At 49.0% G+C, this 23,945-nt stretch overlaps 1 protein-coding gene across 3 annotated transcripts in view; it reads left to right on the forward strand.

Moving 5' to 3' along the window:
- TGFBRAP1 (transforming growth factor beta receptor associated protein 1) overlaps positions 1-23,945 on the forward strand; it is a 1,165,459-nt gene that overhangs the window by 998,287 nt on the left and 143,227 nt on the right. The gene's annotated exons all lie outside the window — the stretch shown is intronic.

Raw genomic sequence — 23,945 nt, forward strand, 5'->3', positions numbered from 1 at the left:
TCCGCTGGAACTGTTTAAAAAGACATTAAGATTTGTGAAGAAGGAAAAGCCATAGTGAACCCGACCAAGGGAGGCTTAGATCAAGAGGCATAAGCGCCTGGAAGAGGGGGACCCAGGGGTGGAGAATCTTCACCCTAAGTGGAAAGAAGAAACAAACTTTCATTTGTTGAAAGAACTTTTGTTTTATTATATTGAAGACATCAGGTCCTTAAGGGCAAGAGACTTTCAAGTGAAACGAGACTTGGCCATTGACGGCCCTGATAGTAGAAAACTGAACTATCACCTCGTGCTGGGAAAGCTCGAGTGTGCTGTGTCCAACAATCCCACCTTACCGTGTGCTCAAAATGCAGGGAATGGAGACCCAGGCTACCTCATCCTGACGTATAATCTGAGAACACCTATTTCTTTTCTTGAGAACTATATCACACCCATTTTTTGTATAAGTTGTAAGGTTTGGCAATAGGTTTCTTAGTATAGGCCCTTTTATTTGACACAACGCCACTAGGACTGGCTTATTTTTCATTTGATGGTTGACGCTTGCTCCCATCTTAGATTTAGGTTTAGATTAGGCGTTTTTCCAACCTACAGTACATACAGCATTCATTGTTCAATAAACACTCTTGAACTGTGATAACTTGTCTGTCTTACTTGTTGCCACCATGAGTTCTCCACGCTAGCCACTAATTACTACCATTTTGTCAACAGATCTGGCCAAAGAGGTGGCCTGTCCCTTTGTTGGACAGCAAGTCATCTCTCTGTATGGCCATACTCGCAAACCAATAAAGTGGGAAAGAATAGTAGAGCATGCGGATAAACCAGTACAATCTTGGAAAATTTGGAGACCATTTGTAACAGCATGGGTTCAGACTCCGAGATAATCATGGAGTTTGAGTTACTGGGAACAAATCTTAGGCCCTATGTATACCTGCCTACAACAACTGTGTATACCTATGGCCCTACGTATACCTGCCTTGAACACTTGTGTATAGGCGCGTTACAAATGCCATATCATATCATATCATAACTGTAAGAAAAAAAACCTTCAGAACAATTGGCTGGTATGATGACGCATACGCCAATGCTAAAAAGAGACAGTGCGTTGCGTGAGATTGGATTTTGGGGTGGACAAAACTGAGCTCCGCTCCCTTAGATACGCATCTGTGACCAGTCCCAGACTTGTCAATCCCAGAGGTTTGCAGGATCATGTTTGCAGAATTCCCGTCTGCACTTTGAAGCGGGGTGCGGTTTTGGGGAGGGTGTAGGCCAGTGTTGGAACCCTGTGATGGAGGATTTCAGGTGAACATGCTTATGTGAGTATTCCTTTGCAAGGGATAACAAGTAGGGCAAGGGTATATGGGAAAGATTTTGGGTGGTGGGCAAGTGGAGAACAAGGTCATTTGTATAGTGTGGGTGTATTTTTCTGCTTTTATATTATTGAATTTTTAAGGGGTATACTACAGAAAAGAAAACAGGAGTGTAGGGAGCCTCCCCAAGTGAGGGGAGATGGTGGTACCACTTCTATTGTGTAACAGAGAAAAACGGTCATAAATAGGAGCCCCACATAATTAGTGGGCTCGGAAACAGTAGTTGTTATTTTAGCTTGTTATTTTAACGTATTGTTTTTCTGTTTTTATTGTGTATGGTGGAGGCCTGAGGAGGGCGTTGTGTAAATACTAGTGTGTGTGTAGAGTGTGAGAGTGGGGGTGTGGGGAGGGGAAGGAATGTTGGCTGATGGGGAGTAGGGAACGACAAATAGATATTTTGGTTGTGATATTTTTGCAGCGTGCGCAGCGCATGATTAGAAGCATAGGGACGCCTTACAGCACATATATTGCTACAATGGGAGGGGAGTCGCCTTTAGTGTACATGTACAAGGCCTTGCTCTTGTACCAGGAGAAGATCGAGAAGTATCACAAACAGTGGGTGACGGAAACACGAGGGGGATACCATGCTCCTGGCCAGAGCGAGGCACTATAATAAGGGAATACTGGAACACATGACTACATTTCTAGCACGAAAATACAAGGGTGAATAGTTGCGAAACAGAAAGGAAATTCTCGATTTATGGAAGATGATTGAGGACGTGAAGGACTCTGAGGGAGGGACACGGAACACCCATTAATATGATATGGCATTTATAATGCGCCTATTCACAAGTGTTTCAAGGCGCGACGAGGCAAGGGAGGGGGGACAGAGGGAAGACAAAGACAACATTCTTACTATGCCCGGTGAGTTTGAGATTGTGCAAGTGCAGGGGAAGTGGGAGAGGGTAAGTGATGGGGGAAGGGAGAGGGCCGGTGCCATACATAGGATCAACAGTAAAGAATAAATAAAATAAATACAAGGGTGGAAAAAGTGCAGCCAGCTAGTGGCAAGTTCGGGAGTAAGTGCAGACATCAAGTGTCGGGTGCTGGTGGGGACTGTAGGGATACAGAAAAAACAGTCCCCACATGCAGGGGAAGCCCGGGAGGCAGTGCAGGTGTGCAGCTGGCGGGGAGTGAACCTGGGCCCGAGATCAGAGGATAGCCAGGTGACCAGTGCAGTTTCAGTCCGGAATTCAACAGAAGAGAGGAGGAGAGAAAGCCGAAGCAAAGAGGAAGGTCTTTTGGTGCTTCAGGAACCGGAGATGGTTCTCCTCAAGTTTCAGGGAGGCTGTTCCAGAGGGAGGCCCCAGCCGAATAAAGAGATCTACCACCAACTCGTTGCTTGGAGAAACAACTGACCCTGAAGAAGTTGGAGGCGGATGAGCGAAGAGCTTGAGAAGGAAGATATTTAGGAAGAGAGAGTTGGAGGTATTGAGGCCCCAGGCCTCAGAAGGCCTTGTGGACAATGCAGAGGATTTTGAACTTAATCCTCGCAGCCAATGGGAGCCAGTGCAGAGATTTCAGTCCTGGAGAGATAGTCTTGCAGTCCTGTTCTGGATGAGTTGTAGAGGGCGGAGAGTAGAACCAGAGCTCTGGAGACAGTGAGCTTCTGGGGGAAGGAGAGGAATGGAAGAATACCTCAGAGGATGTGCAGCTGGTAGTATAACTTCTTAGAGACATCAGAGATGTGAGCAGAGAAGGAGAGAGTGATGTCGAAGATGACCCCAAGGTTTTTAGCCACATAAGTGGGAGAAGGGCGAGGGCAAGAGCGGCCACCCAGAGATGACAGGAAAGGAGGGAGCAGGTGTGCCGATGAGGAGAATCTCAGTCTTTCTGGCATTGAGGCAGAGATCGTTGGTGGCACACCACTCCTGGATAGCGCCCAGGCAGTCAGAGATGAGAGAAGAAGAGGTGATGGAAGGGAGCCTGAAAATGAGCTAAGTGTCGTCCGCATAGCACTGAAAGTTGGGGCAGAGAGCTGCGGTGGCCAAGAAGTGCCAGCATTGGTTGAACAGCCAGGGAGAGAGGTTAGACCCCTGGGGAACACCACAGGTAGAGATAGAGAAAGGACCCCATTTGGACCTGGGAGGGACGATCAGAAAGGAAAGGGGTCAGCCAATCCAGGGCCTGATCAGTGATACCCAGGTTATCACGGAGACGGTTGAGCAGGATGGCATGGTTCACTGTGTCAAAGGCAGAAGAGAGATCAAGTAAGATGAGGACACAGGGGGTATTGGAGTCAAGGTTGGAAAGCAGGTCTTTACGGATGTCCAGGAGAACAGTTTCCGTGCTTCTGGTAGCTCTGAAGGCAGACTGATGATCATGGAGACAGCCAACCAATTCAGTGTGAAGATTAAGCTGGGAGATGGCCAGCTTTTCCAGGAGTTTGCTGAGGAAAGGAGTGATGGAGAATCGGCGGTAGTTGGCAGGGCAGGGGGGGTTGGCATAGGGTTTCTTAAGAAGAGGGTGCACACAGAAGTGCTTCAGGGGGGAAGGGAAGACTCCATTGGCGAAGGAGTGGTTGCAGAAGTTAGCCAAAGCTGGAGCTAGGGTGTCAATGTGGTCCTTGATGGTTTTAGAGGAACAGGGGAGAACCTGTTTTGAAGAGACTTTCATAGATCGGGCTTGTTTTGTGACCTCTTCTGGGGAGAACAGTGGAAAGGCAGAGAAGGAGGGAGGAGAGGTGGCCACGGAAGGGCCAGAGGAAGAGAGGAGAGGAGGAGGAGGAGGAGGAGGGGGTGGAAGAGAGAGGGCAGGATGTCCTGAGTTTTAGAGATGAAATGAGAAGCCAAGGCCATGCAAAGGGCCTGGGAGGGGACAGGAGAGGTAGAGACTGCAGCAGAATTGGCCAGCTCCTTGCAGATTTTAAAGAGTTCGGCCGAGTTGTTGGATGTCGCAGAGACACGGGCTTGGATGTGGGCTCTCTTCTTGGTGCGGACAGAGGGCCGGTATTGACTTTGGAGCAGGCGGCAGGCCAGTTTGTCAGCGGATGTAGAGGAAGCATGCCATTTCCTCTCAGCCCCCCTGCACTTGCGTTTAAGGGTAACAAGCTCTGAGTCATACCAGGAGGTGCACTTAGCTTTGGGCTTCAAGCAGATCCTCATGACAGGGGCAAGCACATCAAGAGTATTAGATATAGTAGAGCGGAGCATAGAAAGGGCTGTGTGAGAAGGTGAGAAAGTGGCAGTGAAAGCCTCAACTGACACACGCTTCATGGGTCGGATAACCGAGAAGGTAGGTGGCAGTGCTGGAGTTGGCTTGGCCTGAGGGTTAGCGAGGGTGAGATGGGAGGAAAGGAGAAAGTGATCACTCCAGGCAGAGGAGTGGTGAGAGGGATCGAATCGAAAGGGGAAGGTCTGAAGAGATCAGAACATCCAGAGTGTGCCCTGCAGTGCGAGTCGGTCCAGAGGGGAGAATAGAGAGTCAGAGAGAGTCGCAGAGGTCCCGAAAGAGTCCATTGGAAGGAAAGGAAGCATCCAGGTGGATATTGAAGTCTCCGAGAAGGAGGAGTTGAGTGGTTGAGACCAGGAGGGAAGAGGAGAGTTCTGCCCATTCAGAGAGGAAGGGGGATATCTGACTAGGTGGCCAAAAGATGTTAGCCGCAGTAAGGGAATGGCCAGGAGAGAGAGAGATTCTGCAGACGAGGCATTTGAAAGAGGAGTAGGCCTGCGTAGGAATAACAGAGGCAGGAATCCATTCAGGGATGATCAGGGCTACACCCCCTCCAGAACGGTTTGGTCTGGGCACGGAGAGGATCTTGTAGCCATGAAGGAGGAGAGTGTCAAAGCTTGTGACAGAGCTGGCCGTGAACCATGTCTCGGTGAGACCGAGGACATTGAGGTCAAGTTCCTCCAGGAGATGACCGATGTCAGAGGAGAGTTTGACAGCTGCGCGAGAGTTTAGAGTGGCAATATGGAGAAGGTTGCCGTCCTTGAGAGACTTGCGGGGATGGGTACAAATCAGAGGTACCCCCTGCGGAGTTGTAGAAGAAGCCCGGGGGGTGGGCAGAAGACGCAGGAGGAGACGGCAAGCTAGCCAGGGAGGAGACAGTGGGGGGAGGCGAGGAAGCCGTGGAGGGGAGAGCGGGGATAGCAGGAGAAGAGAGGAAATTGATGAGGCACGGGACTCGTCTATTAAAGACGAGAAGGTTGGCTTGAGGGCCTTGGGCCAAGACGGTACCATTCAGGTAAACAATCATGACCTTCGAGGAGTGGAAGGAGGCCAGGAGGGCCTCCCACTGGGTGCCACCATTAACAGGAGAGGAAGAGAGCACAGAGACCATATGTAGAGTCAATGGGTCCGGCGAGGGAACGACAAAGAGGATGTCAGTGAAAGTTTGCCTGGAGGAAGCACTGGTCAGCGATAGGGTCTGGGTTGGAGCCCAGGTTGTCCTTTTTAAACTTATTCCTACCAGATTTGGTGAGGAGAGCAGGATAGTTGATAGAGAAGCAGTTAGAAAAGATAGGCGAGACAGCGAGCACCATAGAGTAGGTAGGGTGAGGAGAGAGGAGGTGAGTGGGAAGGGATAGGGGAGAACACTAGGGAAGGACACAGGGCTGGGAGAGAGCAGTCGAGACAGAGAGAGACAAGACAAGTTGACAATTGGACAAGACGACAGGAGCTAAGATAGTGGTAGAAGGGTTCACAAGATGAGTGCTTTGAGAGTCCTGTATAGAGGGGAAAAGGCCTAGGTTTCACAATGCAATTTGAAATACTTTCACAGTGCAATTGATGCACGATTCCGTCGCACCAGAGTCCACCATGAATATGAACTGTTTGTCTCCTATCTCCGCCCCACCAATGGTTCCTCTTCAGGGTGGATGATCGCAGACACGCGAGTGCTCTCTGTGGGCTGTCCTAATAGGGATATGTGTTCATTCTGGGGAACGAGAAGGGGTTACCGCTCACTGTTGCTCCTCCAAAGGGGGTGGTGGTTCCGCTTGGTACCCTATTGACCGGGGCCACACAGCCCTGCTGTTGCTGTTGCTGTGGCGGGTGCTGTACCTGTATATCATATACTTTAGGCTTTTGGTTGTATGTCTGGGGTTGCCCCTGTAGATACCCTTGATTTTGATACCCTTAACCCTGTTGCAGATACTGTAGTCCTTGAGGCCCATGGCCCTGCTGCAGGGATCTGTAATTATACCCCATTGCAGACCTGCTCCTGCATTCCCTTTGTAAATGCCCCCACCTCAAGCAATTCCAACTTTGTGATGGTCCAAATCCCCCTCCTCTTGCTCCTCGGAAGCCCTCTCTTCCTCGCTGTGGTCCTCCTTGCTGCCACTGTGGGCCGGGATACTGTTGCCCAGTTCCACTGTCCTTGTCCTCCTACGGCCCAGAGCGCAGCAATAGTCGAGCTCAAGACCTGCTGGGTGCTCTGTCCCCTCCACCTGTACTGGCGTTGACACTGCTGCCTGGACAACAAACTTTGACAGTTTCTTTTCTTCTAATTTTGCTTCCTCCGTGTAACACCTTTGGGCAGTTTCACTGTCCCGCACCTTGATTCTTTTATATGGTGCACTATTATACTCTGTATCTCTAGCCACCTCTATGCTTCAATACCCAAAATCTTTTCAAATGCCTTCTGCACTTTTGGAAAGCCCCTCTTTACAATGAAATAGAAAAATGGTATTGACCGATCCCATGGACGTTCCGTTTCAGCTCTCCACAATTCTTGTGATTTGAGAATAAACTTAGCTGAGTCCTCATCATCGCCCATTGTGCACTGCATGAGGGACTAGAAATCAGGGGTGTCAGGGAAAGCCCTTTGTAGTGCATAACCACACCTGTGCTCTAATTCTGTTGAAGGATGTTCCATCATGTGTATCGTCCCCCAGGGTTATTTCCGGATACCCAGCTTTTACCCACATATCCCCAGCCTGGTCCCCAATTATAGCAACCATCAAACTATTGATGTCCCCTATTGCTAGGGGCACCCCTGCTGTTTGCTTTTCAACTCATATATCCACTTACTTGCCCCTGCTGTGAGCTGTGGGAGAGCCTTAATCAAATTGTTTTTATCCATCTGGGGCTAGAGCACATACTATGTCCTCCTGGCCCCCTTATGTATGAGGGGCATTAGCATCTTCTCCCCACACCCTTATTCATAAATCCCCTTCTCTTTAACAGTGCCATCCGGCTGGCCCTATTCCTCAACCTGCCCCCCAACAAACCTATTTAGCGGGGTACTCTCAGCTGCCTCTTCACCCCTTTCTTCTTCACCCTGACCCTCATCAAAGGTATCATTGTCATCGTCCCTCACATTATTTCCCAACTCCGTATTCTCCTGTCCACGGGTTTTCCACTCACCTTTTCCCTCCTTCTCAACACATACATGTCTTATTCCTTCAGTATCCATCCTGAGCAGCACCTCCCCTTATCTCCATTCTCCCGACCCAATTTCCCTACATCCCCTACATCCCTCACTTCCTTTGAGGATGCCTGTATCCTGTTCAGTTCTGTTAGGAACTCTGTCAACCTATCTTTGAACTCCTTTGACGTGACACCTGCAGATGCCGATACTTTGGGCGGGTGTGCATATGGGGCTGGGGGAGCGGTAGCCTTTAGTGTTACTGGTGCTGAAGGGGTCCCTACCACAGTGGGTACATCGGTTGGATTTGTGTACCCGTCTGCGGGACATGCTGCCAAGGGATATAATCCCCTGTGCTCCACTGACATCCCAACCTCTCCCCTACAGCACTTTCCATCTTTCTGTATCTGCACCCCTGCTCTGTTCCCTTGATCCTCTGTGACTTCAAACATTTGCCAGAGGTCTAGAATTTCTTTTCTCTTCTGTAGATGTTTCCCCTTATACCTAGCTACTAAAAATGTGGACATGTGTTCCAAGACGCTCTTATTGTGGTAGCCCTGCTCTGGCCACGTGCAGGGCATCTCTCCCCCTCCCATATCCACGATCCACTGCTCATGGTGTTTGTCAACCCTGTCACGATTTAATGGCAGGACCTTATACATATACTCTAGTGGTGTTCTTCCCCCCGTACTAGTGCTATCTGCGTTTTACTAACCCTGCAAAGCCTTTCTTAACGTGCTGCGCATGCTGCCACTGCTAATGACAATCAACAACAACAAAAAACAAAATCACACCCCTTCCCTTTTCTGTCTCCCTTCTTTGAGCGCCCACACCACTACACAAAACCATCCAATGTCACACCACGACACACAGTTACCTCCTAAAGCCTGTTCTTCATCCACTAAAACACGAATACCATAAACTAAAATAACATGCTAAAATAACAACCACTACTTGTTCCAGGCCTAATACTCCTATGAGACCACTACTTTTATTTCTGTATTCCTCCCTTAAATAATATATTCTATTGTTGTATGTACCACCTTCCCTTCCAAGGGGCTCCCTGCCTTACCTTTTCCTTACCTTTGCCTTAACTTCTAATGCCTTGCCAAAAAAACCTCTTCACAATAATAGATTAAACAAACCACACCCATGTCGCTTCAGCGACCTAGCTCTCCATGTGTTCATATCTCTCAAACTTCCCCATGCATCAGTCCCATACTTGTTATCGCTTACAAGTGTCTACTCACATGTGCATGCTCACCCGAACTACTCCGTCGCAGGGTTCCACCACCGGCCCTCACTCTCTTCTGAGCTGTGTCCCGTTTTAAAGAGAAGAGAGGAATTCGTAAAATGGCTTCTGCTCAACCACTTAGAACACGTTATTTCTGAACTGGTCACTGTAGGTTGATGCAGCTCCTACTGGAGAAGCGGCTTGGACGCCTCCACCAATACGGGGGGCGCTGAGATCACGTCGATGTTAGGTAGAACCAAGCAGTACCCTCTGCAACCACCACACACAATTAGGACTACAGGTGTAAGCAAGACCAACCTTTGGTATAAGTCTGTACCACACAGTTTGTTGGTAGCGAGCTGAGCAGCCATGCTTGTCTCAAGAGTGAATGTGAGCAGCACAAGTAGTTACACTGAGGACTTTCAATCACAGTGTTTCAAGTAGACCCTTATACTCAAGGTATCTAGGTAAAACACTTATTAATTTATTTACACAATCATTTATAAAACATTTCACTAGAAGAAAACTTAATATTATAGACCAATACACTTCAATACAAAAGTTTTTGAGACAGTTTGAGCTCCCCTGAAAAAGGAGCAAAATGGCAGTTCAGTTACTTAGCAGTGATCAAAAAGGACAAACGTAAGTAGAATAGATTATATATAGTTTCTTGGCAGTGCAAATAGTTTCAGTTCACCAGAATAGTTCAGTTCAAGTCAATAGGCCAGGCCAAAGTCAATGGGCTAGTGTTCTGGATAGGAAAGAGCAGTTCTGGTATCAAACGATAAAATCTTTGCAAAAGTTCTCAGAAGGTAGTTTAGGTCAAAATAGAATCATTTGTGGGGTCACAAGCTGATTAGGCCTGCAAGTTGGGAAAGTTTCACGAACTTTCTCTGCGAGAGTGATGTTCTCTCAATCGGGTTTGCACAGTACTTTTATATGAAGAAAACAACTGTTGCCGAAGTCGTGGTTCCTGGCAGCACTCTTACGTCCCGTCCCCTTTGCTCCATGCTGTATGCGTGTCCCTTCCAAGGGACGGGAGAAAGAACCTTTTTCACCAGAAAAACCCACCTTCCCCTTTAAATTTAGAGACGCCCGGGGGCACGGCCTAGGGAGCATGCACTGCCCTGAATCCGCCACTCCCTCCCATCCCCCCCCCGGCGCTTGGTCCATGTAATTCCACACGCAGATACTTCTTCTCTTTGTCTTTTTTGTCTTATCTATCATGCAGGTACTCGGTCCTCAGGCGTCACGCTCTTCCCCGGCGCATGTCGACTTCTACAGGGTTCAGTAGTTGTCCATCCTGCAACGGGCTCTTCCCAACTTCAGACCCCCATGCCCTCTGCCTACGTTGCCTTGGCCCAGACCAAGGTTTGCAATCATGTTCGGCGTGTGACTTGAAGGCGCTGAAGAACAGACTAGCCAGGTGGAGAAAGCTCTTCCAGAAGTCACCTCCAGAGGATCTCAGGAACTTCTTGAAGCATCGAACCAGGCCCAAGGTAGGGCTGCTATTTTCCAGCACACCCCGCAAGGGACACTCCCGCGCGGGAGGGACCAGCCAGGTCCTTCTACTGGCACATGCACAAGGCTGCTACAGCTACCGGCCTTCAAGTCGAGGGATCCTCAGATCCTCCCGGGTGCAGTGTTGAGGGACTGGAAGGTTCTTGTATCGGGTCTACACCGTAGGGGCAATGCCCTTTTACCAGCACCATGGCTGAGGGGCTATGCCATAATACTGGCAATATGTCCGAGGGGGATGCCTAAACGCAGCTCTACCAACCCCCGGGTTGAGGGTGGACACACCTACCGGGCCGAGGAGCCAGGGTAGGCCTGGTGATCCACACGCAAGAGTCTTGGACGAGGTCGGGCGCAGCGGGCCGAGCACCACATCGCAGGCACGTGGCAGGCAGCTTGACAAAATGGCCACCGCGCCAGAAAGAGGCACCCGTCCATTGCCATTCCACAGCAAAGAACAAGTGTCAAGGTGGGACTGGCTTCAACCAGTTACGTGGCCTACAGTCTACCCTTCCTTTGCGTCCATACGGACAGGGCCCGCAGCAGCTCCAGCAGCCCCCCACTGTCCCGTCAGTACCCCCTGCCACCTCTTTGGCCAGTGAGGAGGTGCTCTTCAAGAAGTTTCTCTGCCTCATGAGGTCTCCTCAGATGGGATTTATCATCAAAGACGCCATCAGGGAAGTCATCCCCGCCGTGCTAGCGGCACCACAGACGCCTCCATCGGGCCCCCAGGCCCTGATACAGCTGCCTCCTCTGGGTCCACAGCCAACTCTGGAACCTCCGCTGCCTCCTCAGCCTCCAGCTGTGGTCCCTGTTCACCAGCCTCTCTCTACTCCTCCTCCACAAGATACTCCAGATCCGCGGGATACGGACGAGGAGGAGGATCCAGACATGCCATCCTCAGCCAGGGCCTTCCATGAACGTCTTGCCGGCCTGGTGGAGTACCTGGGCCTCCCCCAACCAGAGGTCTAACAGCCGGCAGAGGGGGTTCTGTCTGAAGTGGAAGATTTACCTCCAGCTATACTCAGGAGGCAAATCCTCCACTTTATTTTGAAACACCGATTTCAGTGGTTTAGGAAAGTGGCAGTAATTCTCTTACTGACATTCTACGACCGATATTTACCATACTACTGAATTTGTAATGAGGCCCAATTGACTTGAAATATTAGGAAGCAACTTCGAAATATTACCAACATATGCAATAGACTTGAACTACACGCATCAGCTGCTGAGAATCGTGACTTGTCATGTGTGGAGGGACCAATAGCCATATAGTTGGCTGATAAGGTGGCTGGAGATCGAGGCATCTCCTGGGAACTTTGCTTAAGTTTGTTTTTGACCTCACGAGACGCCCCTCTGCCAACACAGGGATTCTACTGCAAACCGATGTAGTCTCCATGGCCAAGAAGGGTTGGCTCAAGCACCACTCGGTCCAGCCCATCAATCGACGCCTGGACGCCAAGTACAGGCAGATGGAGGGGGATACACTCTTGCTCTCGACTCATCCTCAGCCACACTCCTCGGTGATCGCTGCAGCATCACTATACTCCAAGCCTCAGTCGTCCTCAGCCGCCTCCTCTGCGGCGCTGCTAGGCAAGGAGGAGATGATCTTGGAGGCGTAAGGCAAGATCATCTACTCCAACGCCTCCTTGCACCTGTGTCAGGCCAATGCAGATGCCATGACGGCTGCCGCCAACCAACGGTTATGGCGTGAAATTGCAGACTTCTTCCCAGAACTCCCCACCCAGTGCCAATCACACTTTAAGGCAGGGCTAGCAGAAGCCAAGCTTGTGGCGCATGACCTCATGGCTCATATCGATACCTCAAGCCGTGCCATCTGCATTGCCACGCACATGAGGAGAACAGCCTGGCTTTCGGGCAACGAAATTCAACCCGGATGTCCATGAGCTCATTCTAGATCTACCGTTCGGGGCAGGGGGGCCCTCTTAAACTCTATGGACGAAGACCTGAATAAGAGCAACAGCTCACAAACGGCAAAGTCTTTATCCAATCTTACAAAAACCACGCCCAAATCGTACACCCAATTTCAGCAGCGCTTGGAAAAGGGTCGTACATATGGAGGGTTCCGTGGCTTCCAGGAACGCAGATCCAAGCAGCCGGACCGCTTGCCATCTCAGAACCGGCGCAAACAGCAAAAAGGGGGTGAGTAAGGGCTTTTTTCAGACACCCTCTTCAGCGTCAGCCTTCGAGGGAAAGAAGGCATGACACGCCCCTTTGGGTCCACGTGTCTCCGGTGGGGGGCAGGCTTGCTCTCCATGAACAATTCTGGGACCAGAATTTCATGGACTCCTGGATCCTCTCCATAATATCCCGGGGTACCGCCTTCCTATCCCAGCCTCGCTCTCCCCCCCTCCACTCCCACAGGTTGGGACAGTGACTCTTTTGGCGGAGATCCGGTCGCTCGTAGAGAGCCAGGCAGTGGAGGAAGTACCAGCTTCCCAGCGGGGCTTTGGCTTCTACTCCAGGATTTTTGCCATTCAGAAGAAGAACCAGGCGGGCCTGAGAGTTGTGCTGGACCTGTCCACCCTCAACCTCTCCCTACCCCTGCAAAAATTCAAGATGGTTAGGCCAGCCTTTATAGCGGAAACATTGGACAAGGGAGACTGGATGTGCTCCCTGGACCTGAAGGGCGCGTACCTACACATCCCGATTTGGCAGCCCCATCATTCTTTCCTACAGTTCAGGATCATGGGCTACCATTTCCAATAAAAAGTCCTTCCATTTGGCCTCTACTTGGCCCCCAGGGTATTTACCAGACTCATGAATGCTGTGGCTGCCCTCCTCAGAGCGCAGAGCCCCCACATCTACCCATATATTGCCGACTGGCTCGGCAGAGCTACATCTCCGGAAGCGGTTTGCCACTCTTCCCATGCGTTTATGAACACACTGCACGATCTGGGCTTCTCGCTCAACCTCAAGAAGTCACCGCTGCAGCCTACGCAGACTCTGACATTCCTGGGACTCATTTGGGACACGTGCTCCGAGAGGGTTTTCCCGTCGGAGAACGACATTGCGGCCTTCAAGAGGCCCACCGTCCACTTCCTCAGCAGAGAGGAGACCTCGGCATGGTGGTACCAACATCTCCTGGGTCTACTGGCGGAGGTCCTGTTAGCCGTGCCGCACACAGGACTAAGGAGGAGAAGGATTCAGCTGCACTTCGCAGCCTCATGGAATCAGGAGTGGGGCTCGCAGTCGGAGATCATCAACGTTCCTCCATCTCTCCACCCGGACCTAACCTGGTGGTCCATGGACTGCAACCTACAGATGGGCAAGCCCTTCCGACCGCCCTCTCAGCAGGCCACCATAACCACAGACTCCTCTCTCGAGGGCTGGGGTGCCACCCTGGATGATCCCTCAGTCCACGACACCTGGACTCGACAGGAGCAGGAATACCACATCAATTGGTTGGAGCTGAATGCCATCTGGCTAGCACTCAGAGCATTCCTAGCACTTCTCAAGGGCAAGGCTGTCCTCATCCAGACAGACAACTCGACCAGCATGTAGACAGACAACTCAACAAGCGGGGAGGCACAAGATCCCCTCCCCTGTGCAGACTGGCCATCAGCATGTGGGAATGGGCCCTGGAAAACGACATTTACATCTCGGCAGTCCACTTCCCGGGGGAATCCAACCTGGAGGCGGACAGGCTCAGCAGACTACGAGTGGCAGCTAAACAACCTCATTATTCAGGAGATCTTTAACAGGTGGGGTCACCCCACGTGGATCTCTTTGTCACCTGGCACAACAAGAAGTGTCCCCAGTTCACATCCTGGCAAGGTCAGGGTACCAGCTGTCTGGGCGACGCATTTCACCTCCAGTGGACCGGCATGAAAGCCTACGCCTTTCAGCCCACTCCCCTGATCCACAGGGTAATTTGCAAAATCAAGGAGTCTCGCCAACTCCTCATTATTCTGATAGCTCCATGGTGGTCGGCCAAGCCATGGTTTTCGGAGCTTCTCGGCCTCTCTGAGGTGCCGCCGATTCACGTCCCGATGGACCCAGCACATCTTCTGGCGAAGCAGGGGGGGCAGAGTTATCCACCCTGCCCCAGAGAAACTAGCCTTCACAGTGTGGTACCTGAGCAGGTAACGCTTCGGCACCTTAGCCTCTCACAGGCCAATCTGTAGATCATACAGGGCGCCAGGAGTAAAGCCACCAGGGCCCAGTACAAGAGCAAATCGACCGGATTCTGCCACTGGGCAGACTCCAAGGGAATTGACCTCTTGGCTTGCAATTTGGACAACATGCTCTTCTTTTCGGCACATCTCGTTCATTCAGGTGTATAGGTGGACACCTGCCGTACAAACCTTGCAGCCATTGGGGCTTACAGGAACTCTGAGGAAGGCATTTTTTCCTCCTCCAACCCTTTCTTCAAGAAACATCTGACTAGCCGTCAAGAGACTGCACCCTGTGTGGGGCCTTAACATAGTCTTGGGCACACTGGCGCACAAACCATTCCAGCCAATGGCGTCTGTGGACATTAGGCTGGTCACCACCAAGACGGCCTTACTAGTCGGTCTCACCTCAGCTCGCAGAGTCAGCGAGATCCAGGCGCTGGTTGCCTCTGAACCATATACCACCTTTCACAAGGACTTTGTAGTCATGCGGACACACCTGGCATTTCTGCCCAAGGTTCAATCTGCATTTCACTTGAACAAAGAAATAGTCCTTCCTACGTTCTTTCCTGATCCCAAGGACGAAGCACAGAGTGCTGCACTGCCTGGATGTCAGGTTTGCCCTAAAATTCTACTTGGACAGGACCAAGCGCTTCCGCAAGTCGGATGCCCTGTTTCATTTTCGGAGGCTCAAGGTCAGGCTATCGGGCCTCTAAGGCCTCCATATCCTGCTGGATGGTCTCTGCCATCAAGGAAGCGCATGAGGGCCAGCACAAGCCGCTCCCGGCCAACATGCATGCCCACGCATTCAGGGCCAAGGCAACGGCCATCGCATTCCAGCGCCATGTCGCTTGGCAAGTCATAAGCAAGGCAGTCACTTGGGCCTCTCCCTCGGCTTTCTGCAAGCATTACTGTTTGGATGCCAGCTCTAGATCTGATGCAGCTTTCGGACAGGCGGTTCTCAGGAACCTATTTGCTTAAGGAGGGTCTCCTCTCCACCCTGGGGCTACAATCAGTTATAATCACCCATATAGTATGGAGGAAAGGGGACGGGACTTAAGAGTAATTGTAAGTTACTCACCGTAGTGACTAACGCGCTCTTAGTCCCCTTTCCTCCATATGTCCCACCAACCTCGCCCCTAATAATACTGGTGTCATTAGGCGATGTTCAATCTATTGTCGACGCGTCAATGGGGACTGAGTTGTGGCGCTGGAGGGTGGAGTCAGAGCAGCACATTCTCCCTGGGCTGCGCCCCTGTGCACTACTAAATTTAAAGGGGAGGAAGGTTTTTTTTCTGGTGAAAAAGATTCCCCACACAGTGTGCAGGAAAGGGGATTATGGACTAAGAGTACGTTAGTCACTATGGGTGAGTAAGTAATTTCCTGCAGATCTATCTGTTCCTGAGCCTCAGTCGTGGGGACAAGATGGAAGACGTCAGGGGACTCCTGCACTGCACGCGATTGTTGAAGAAAGCAAACAAAATGGAGTCACTTCAGTTCCAGTAGCTGTAGATTGAAGAACACAAACTGGTGTCCCTCTCCCTGGTTAAACCTAACCAGCCTTTTTTAATGGTATCCAGGTGTCTTAGGAGTTGATTGGTCCCACCAACTCAAAGGAAGAAGCCGTCCTTGAAGGAGCTTCTCTGTCGAATGGAGTTTGGCAATTCGGACCTGCAGCAGGGCTTCACTGGGCAAACCAACGGTCCAAGAGTTGCAGCAGCCATCCTCTTCCAGCTCGTCTTCGTTGCTTTCATTCCAGTGGTCGACTCTGCCTTCCAGTCCACAAGACTTGCCTTTTAAACAGTTTCCTCCCTTTCATTCCAGCATAGCTGTCACTCACCCAGCCGGGTGGCTGTCCTTGCTGGACAATCAGCCAGCCAATCATGCCAGAGTGCATTTGGGTTTCCTAGGAGACTAAGCTTAGGGAGTTTCGAGCACCTCCCTAACGTCCTCCCCACCCCAGACACTCAGACGCCAAGGGCAGACTTCGGTCCTGAAGCCCACCAAAGGCACACGCACAAAGGGACCAAACCTGGATTGCCGCGCAGAGACAAACACTAGAAGGACCTTTCCAAAATGAAATGGCGAAAAAAGAAGACCGGGACCCGTTTAAACAAAGAGCTTAAGGCGCCCTCTTGAAAAAAAAAAGCTACTGTGATTTTTAGCTACCGGTGTTCGTGGTCGGGGAAAAATCATGGTAGTTCGTTGTAACCCCACTGCCACCAGCCTTTTCAATAGGAAAGGGTAGCATTTGACTGCTATGTGAGTTTTTAGACACAGGGGATACTATGTAACCCCTCCAGCACTCCATTGTAAAATGGTGTGTGCTGGGTCTATGAATTTGGAAAAGACTAGTAAAGTCAATTTCACTTTACATTCTCTGGGAAACAGTAGTTTATCACAGAGAAGGTATTTAAACCTTTGGGAAGTCTAAAATACATCCCTGTGTCACTGCACTGAGGGTGCTGTGTAACACACATGAAAAGATGATGCCAATGGAGTTATTTAAAACTCCATAATCGGAGAACACACATGTAAAACTCACATCAAAATACATGAGAGGGGGGGAAAAAAGGCACACACTCTTTCCAGGTAAAAAAAAAATCAAGTCCTCAAAATCCAGCAAAGTTGCTGGGGGTATCTAAGGTGAAGGGAATTAGCACATTGCTTAGAATTCTTCCTAACAAGTCGAGGTCACCAATTGAAGGCAAGACCCTGAACACTCACATCAGAGAGAATACAACCCGCTATGGAAGAAAGGCCCAGGTCGACCTTGTAAGGATCACCAGTTTTAATCTCACATACACAAGAGTGCAACAGCAAAGACATCTGCTGCGAAGTATGTTCTGCCGTTAGAGAGTACAAGCAGAATGTTATAAAGAAACGCATCATCAACAATGACTTAAACATATATAGTAAAAACCTGTGCGGCTGGTCGGTGTGCGCCTATACAAGATCCGCCTGCCCCATAATGGAATGCCAGTCCATCCGTCGTCCATCACGTGGGTGTCACAGAGATCTTCGTCTCACCAACGAAGGTCAAAGAACAAATTATCTACACTCCTAACACAATGCTACTTTATCATTATACTGTGCAACTGGCAGGCCTTAAGACCGGCACAAAGGAGGTTCTGGGGCACTCTAACCTTCACACATAAATTTCACTTGCTCCCTTCTGCGCCATCCGGCTCCAAAGTCTCCACCCTCGTTTTGAACTAGAATTTATCCCCCCCAGCACCTTGCAATACAAATCATACGATTGTTGCTCAAAGGCGTGTACTGTCTGTCCTCTTTGAACATTGTTACTTTGGGGTTGGCGGTCAAAGGCACCTGGTGCCCTGGATAGACATCTTGAGGGTTAGTCAGTTATATGGGCTACAACTCATGGTTGCCTGGGGATGGGACAGGTCATGTTTTTGGCCAGTGTGAGAACATGCACACCAGGCGCCGGTCTATGATCGCGGCCTTGTAGGGCACATTCCTTGCGGATAGGAAAACATCTTTGCACCACTGTTCGAACAATAAATTAGCTTTATCGGGGTTGGGGTGTGGGCTGTCCTCATGGGAGCGCGTGCATGGCTGGAGATCTCCCTCGTCTCGCAATTAGGGCCTAGTGCATGGAATGCCGCATTTGCCACGCAGGCCTTGTCCCCGAACTATGGTTAATAACATCTACACAGAATCATGAACATCTATACAAAATGGCAGTCTTGCTCAAGCCTTGGGCTACACTATGTGGGTTGATTATATTGGGGCGGGATCCTACCACTGCCCCTTCCACCTCCCTCAGTCCAGCATAGTGTTTCGAATGCCGGCTTGCCTTACTCAAAGCGCCTAACGAGGTGGAACAGGGTTGTCGCCTTCCCAACACAAGGTTGACAAGGCAAAGTTGCAATACTGTCTACAAGAGGTTTTATATCTCGGCCATTTGATATCAGCACATGGCAAATGAATAATACCAGACCGTGCTGCCTCTGTGCGCAGTACCCTCAGCCCACGCCAGTGAAAGAAATGCAAAAGTACTTGGGATGTGCAATTACTGCAGAGCCTGGATACTTGATTACACAGCATACACAAGGCCGCTCTTACACGGCCTCAAAAAAGCACAAAAACGAACAACCAAATAGCACGGACTGAAGATATGTTACAACATTTTGATGAGCTAAAAAAGGTGATTTCGACTGCCCCTGTGTTAGCAACTCCTGATTATACACAGGAATTCTATTTGTTCTCACACTCTAATGGCCAGCTCATGATTGCCGTGCTGACACAGAAAAGCACGATGGGCCACAAGCCATTTGCCTATTACAGTGGCATGTTAGACACAGTAATGCAAGGGCAGTTTCGCTTGCCAGCAGGCTCTTGCAGCTGTGGCATTTGATATTTATAAAGGGTCCACAATTGTGATGGGCGGTTCAGTTACGCTCTACGTGGAACATGCCGTCTTTGCCATTCTAGAAAGTTTGAAATCCACCCTGACCACTCAAAGAGCATCTGCATACAAGATCATTCTCGCCAGCCCAAATATACACATTGTACGGTGTCTCCTGCTTCAAGCGATGACGCTTGAAGCAGGAGACCGATTGAAATGAGGTGGGATTGAGCCCATATATTAAAAAATCTGCATTAACTTTCATCCACGCAAGTGAATATGGCCCAGATTTGAGAAAGGCAAAACAGTTTGCCGAAATACGTGTCATCCACTAAGGGCTACAAAATAGCACATAAATAAAGACTTTTGTGAACACCTTACAAATACTATTGAAGACCTTTTTTATGAGCAGCTCTCAAGTTCTTATGAATGATATGGATATATTTGTGGTACATTTAAAGGTGTAAACTCATCATAGTTTTTTACAATTTGACAACGGAGTAGAGGGTCTCTAAGTATCCATAGATGCTTTACACCTACGCGACAAAAGCCAGCATACAGTCTATATAAGCAAGAATTTTCAGCAACACATACTTAATTAGGTCACGAGGATCGAACACAAAAGGTGTCAACCAAAAAGCCCCTCAATATTAGTCAGTGGTTATTAGATGTACCACGTGGCGGAGCTTCAACAAAGGGATAACATTGAGGGGCACTTTGCCCCGCCCTACTGGGCCATTTCACGAGTTGCATATGGACTATGCAAACATGGGTGAGAGATGCAGCGGCGTCCTGGTATCTGATCGTTGTTGTCTGACCCTTCTCACGATAGGTGGAGGCTGGTCCTTGTGCACATCCGGATGCCAAATGTGCAGTCAAATTTCTGGTCCACAAAGTGTTTTCCCGATGGGGTGTGTGCGATGTGTTAAGGTCAGATAATGCAACACACTTTTTCAATGAGTTGTTTAAGGAGATTACTGCACTGCTTGGCATTAAACACTGAATGTGCACGATTTATCACCCCCAGGCCAACAGGGTTATGGAGAGGATCAACAGACTCCTCAAAAGTAAGCTGTCCAAGCTTTGCACCACGTTGAAGAAAAACTGGGTGTATTGCTTACCATTGCCACTGTTTAGTTTGTGAACACAGCCCAGCAAAGACCACCACTTGTCACCCCATGAGGTGGTAACTGGTTGCCGCATTCACACACCAATATCTCCCATTAGGAGAGCATCAGATCGACATAGGGCAGCAGCTATTTTAGGAGACAAATTCAGAGATAATTTGGACAACATTAACGCAAGCACTCAAATCTATTTCCTGACAGATTTCACCACCCTGTTCAGAAAACTTACCAGGTGCCACGACTGATTCCTCAACCACGCATCCATTGCTCCCAGGAGAACTTGCCTATGTGTGGTCCATTATCCGCAGGTGGAATAGCTGCAGATTCAATGGACCATTTAAAGTGTTTTTCCACTCCCCTTGCAGTGACGATGAAGGGTATCCATTATTGGATCCACCTGTTATTTTGACCAGGTGACTTTCACAGCCTTCAGCATTAGCATAGTTAATCATGTGGCAGTTTAAGTGTTTTCTTAATCAATAGAGCTACCCTTCCACTTTTCTAGCCCATGCGATCAGCACAAAACATTAGGTAGTCTGGGGGAGGGCCAGCACAGCATCTGTTGGTGTCAATTGACTAAGCCAAGTCACTGTAAACAGATCAGGGGAGGAGGCTGTCGGATGGTCTTCTATTTCCACCCTGTGCTGCATAAGTGAGCAAGTGTTTAACCGGGTGAAGCTAAGTGGAGAGCCAGAATGGATTGAGCTGCCTGGAGTCTTAAGCATTGTTGGAGGAGGATCAGGAGTGAAGCTAGAGCTGGGCGAGGGAACAATGGGAGGACATCCTTTTATGTCATTGGCCGATTTATTCTATGCTAACTTTTGTAGATTGGAGTAATGACAGCATGTGTAATATTACCCAAGGCTTGGTTGTTTTCATGAGAGGTGCGTGTCTCAGGGCACCTCAGGGGGTGGGGGTGAGAGGGATGGAGGGGGGTTCTTTGTTGCCATGAGGATGGAGTTCGATGGGTATGCACAGTGGCTTGTCAATCCATGCGCCTTCCTCCTCACGTGCCGGCGGGGTGAGGGTCACAATCTTGAGGAGGAGCCACTAGAATTGGGACACACCGAAGTGGGGGAAGGCACCTCATCCACGCTAAACCTTGCCAGAATTTCAGCGTGTCTTAGGAGGTAGGGTGCAGGGTTGTCCGCTGGGGGGCGAGATAATGGCAATGGTCACGGCGTGCACGCTACCTGGTGTAAAGTATCGGCGTGAAGAGATGGTGCGGCAACCAGCACTCACTGGGCGCGAACCAGCGATAACCAGCCTTGTAAATGCGCCAGAGCGAATGCACCGCCAACGTCATTTAGAGGGGTAGGTTATGCTGGGATGTGTAGTTTGTGGGAACTACTGAGGAGGCAATGCAGCTTTGAGGCTGTAGTCGGTAATATGTGGCACGTGTGGGCGAACAGTGCTAAGCGAACAATATGTTGGACAATTAGTTTTACAGGCAATTTAACTCACAAGAGCGGGGTCCAATCTAGATGAAGTTAGCTGTCAAAATTGTCGCAATAGGAGTACAATGTTAATTCGCAATACGCTAAGCAAAGAAATGTCTTTCTCTCCTGCTCACAATTAAAGACCACTTTCAAAAGATCAAATCATTTTCAGTGGCAAATTCGATACATGCAGTCAGAGTTTTTACAGGGATGGCACCTCACTCTCATTCACAATCTTATTTATAATGTGAATCAGAGGCACTACACCTATTGAGCTACAATTGCGTCCAAGGATATCCATAAACATTGCATAGACCATCATTCTACTGTCCACTCTTCTGACAGTTTAATAGGAGCGTAAGGGCTCAAATGTTGAGGCTTGAAGAAATTCAGGTGTGATTGTCATGTTTAGAAGGGGTGCTTCCCTATACAAAAGAACATGAGGAAACAGAGGATTTTGAGACTGTTCCACTGAGCTATCTTCCATCCACTCCCACCTTGATTTGGGTAGGGATTCATTCCAGTCATGTTCAAGAAAACCCAGAGGAGTTTCCAGTCAGTGGTGTCTGTGATAATCTGTACATGATTGTAAAGCACTAAGGAACCAAGTAATATGATGGCGTAGATTCCACTTTCTTGCTAAAACAGCACCCGAAGCCACCTGTACCACAAACCCTTTCTGCGACTGATGGGGAAAGATTTTTTTTTTCACCTTTCCTGTCATGTGGACTCCCTTTCTTTTTGCTTGTTTTGAACACTGTCCTGACTTTTTGAAGGTATTTAAAGCCTTTTGGTTTGTTCCCGTTGCCTGTTTTGCTCATCCTTATTTGTAAGCTGACTAGTCCCTAAGACTGTCAGGACTGAGAGACCATGTCCCTCTTTATGAACTCTTGTGCCTTTATGGTAGCACGTGGGGGGTACCAATGATTTTTTTAATTTTTAAACCTGCTCTCACCCATTTTGTGTTTCGGCACTTCCTTTGTTTAGGATGAGGTGGCCCAAAATGTCTGTTGTTACCATGTGGGCACACAGGACCCTCCCACAATGGCAGGCTCCCTATTAGTCCTTACTGCTTCACATTATAGAGAAGTGTAGTTGGAATACTCTGTATCCTTATATCATTTTATACATTGGCTTTTTTGGTTACTTTTACAATGTGGCTAAGGCAGGCTTGTGGAAGTTGTGATATTTTTACAGTTTTTGTGTGATTTTACTCCTGCACTTCTGCATTTACCGCAAATGGCTACTAATCGTGGCTAGTGCCCTAGGAGGGTTGTGCCATGAGCTTTTTCACTTTTTCTTTGCCCTTATTTTTTTTTGTCATTCTTCCTGTCTTCTTTGATCAGGCAATGCCCGATATGGAAATCCCTTACTCTGGGAAAGGTGTGGCTTTCGCAGGCATTGTGTGTGTGTGTACCAGAGAAGTGGTTTAGGACTGTGTAGTCCCAATCCACATCTCTGGTGCCAGAAAGTCTGATGCTTGGCAGATGTGATGTGATGACTGGTGACTATCCATGGGTGGTTCATAAAGTAGAGTGGCAAAGCAGTATAGCTCTGAGGAAAGGGAGAGACCTACAACAGGAAGGAGACGGAATAAGAAAAGGTTTCAGGACTGGGGATACGCAAGTGAATCTTATGCTGGAGAAGGGTCCCAGAGAGGAGGTTGAAAAGGTAGAGAAAGAAATGGCAGAAGGAGGGGAAGCTCAGGAAGGAGGAAAAAAGGAAGACATAGCAAGGAGTAAGCCAGAGCAAGACTAAAAGGGTGGGCACCAAGAGAAAGGAAGACACGAGGAGGGTGAGGAAAACCGAGAAGTCCAAGGTGGTACCCCAAGACCACGCCTAAGCAGGGGGAACACAAAAGGGAACAGTGTGAAAGTTGAATCTCGTAGGTAAAAAGGAAGCTTGCGGAGAAAAGGGATCCAAAGGAAAAATACTAGCCTGCTAGGGAGTGTGGCAGATCAGATGGAGGACGCAGACACCCTGAGGATATTTTGGCCTTGTCTTTATGAAAGAAATAATTATAATGCCTATCTTTTCCTATCACCTATGGGGGTTCCCTACCTACTTTACTAACTAAGGTGCCTGTCAGTCATGAGTCAATGTCCAAAGAAATAAGTCGGCTGTCAGAAGTATGGTCAGGATAGAGACTTCCTCCTCCTGATGGTTGTTTTTACACCTTCATTTCTTCTAGCGTCCTGGTTATCATACCATTTTCAAATAGTCTTATCCTTTGTATCAGCTCCAGTTTTTTATTTTTATTTATTTGGTTGGTTGTAAAACAACCTTTCAAATAATTAGTACAAAAGGAATAACAATATAATACAATCGCATAAAATATATAATATATACATTATTCACATAATAGCTAAAAAGGAAAGGAGATTTAATAAAATAGAAAATAGAAAAAAGGAAAATAAAAAGATAAAAGATAAAGAAATCCTAAATCAA

The sequence above is a fragment of the Ambystoma mexicanum genome, chromosome 7p (genome assembly GCF_040938575.1).
Source record: "Ambystoma mexicanum isolate Mex_15411 chromosome 7p, UKY_AmexF1_1, whole genome shotgun sequence".
Lineage (NCBI taxonomy): Eukaryota > Metazoa > Chordata > Amphibia > Caudata > Ambystomatidae > Ambystoma > Ambystoma mexicanum.